We start from the raw sequence: 1,232 nt of genomic DNA, 5'->3' as shown, positions 1-1,232 counted from the left end.
TCTTCACTGTGCATTTGTTAGCCTTTGGGCCAGTTTGGTTTTTAACAGCCTTACACGACAAGACTTTCAACGCTCCTAGGTGAGAATATTACACAGCCTTGTGCTCCTCAGCAGGAAGCTTTCCTCGAGCATCTTCCCCTTTCCCAAAGACGTCTCCTTTTACTACTCCAACTCCTCTCCCCTTACCAGTGCACACACACTACGTATTTGTAAGCTGTAGCACTTCCCTCCCTTGCCAGCCTCGCTCTTCAGCTATAGAGTTAACAAAGCCACATAGCTACAAGTTAATCTTCCTTAAATCCATCCCTGCAGGCTCCTGATCATTTTTCCTGTTCTTCTGTGCCCTTTAATTACTTAACGCCTTCCTCGTGGAAAGGTAAGCAGAAAGGAGAGCATCAGTGAAACCAGATTACACCAATTATACCCCCCCGCTCTGTGACTAGAGCTTTTAATGATGCAGCACAGGATCGCATTATTTTTTTTTCAAATGTTAAAGCAAAGTACAACTTCACGTCTAATTTCCTGTCCGCTGTTACCCAAAGGAACCACTCAACAGTTTTGCATTATTTTTGCTAAAGCTACATAAACTTGTGCTCTACTAAATGGGAATCTTCTATTTTCTAACTCTGCACTGACATTCACAATTCTCCTCATTTTGACATCTAAATTCCATAAATATGTTGTTTACTCCCTCTTCTGGGCTATTAATGAAAAATATTAAGGAAGATCAACCCAAACATTCTCACATACATGCAGCATCTAAAAGTAGTATTATGCCAATTATTAGTAGGCATCAACAGTGCACAGGTTACTAATTTAGACAAATGACGTGTGGGGTCGTGGTTTTTTTTTTTTTTTGAAAACCAGTGAACACAATCTTGTTTTGGCTTTTTGGAATATTAACTCAATTAACATGTGCAAGGGTACACTCCAGCCCTGACACATAACATGATCTAGTTCTGCCTGAAATCCATCGATTAGTCACTTCTTTCTCATAAAAGGAAAAAAGGTGTTTTAATGAATACACGTGATGCTTATTATTTGGATTGGCAACATTTGTGCCTTCTGTGCCTGAACGGCACTTAGAATAGGTTAACATTTGGTTTACAACACAACAATAAAATTTGCCTTTATTGCAAATAAACAGAGTATTCACACCTTACAATATTGTTTTAGATGCAGGATTATATTCACTCTTAGAGGATCTAATATTAATATAAAAGGCACATGCA

The sequence above is a fragment of the Falco cherrug genome, chromosome 12 (assembly GCF_023634085.1).
Source record: "Falco cherrug isolate bFalChe1 chromosome 12, bFalChe1.pri, whole genome shotgun sequence".
Taxonomy (NCBI): Eukaryota; Metazoa; Chordata; class Aves; order Falconiformes; family Falconidae; genus Falco; species Falco cherrug.
The sequence above is the reverse complement of the archived record's forward strand: the minus strand, read 5'-3'. Positions refer to the sequence as shown.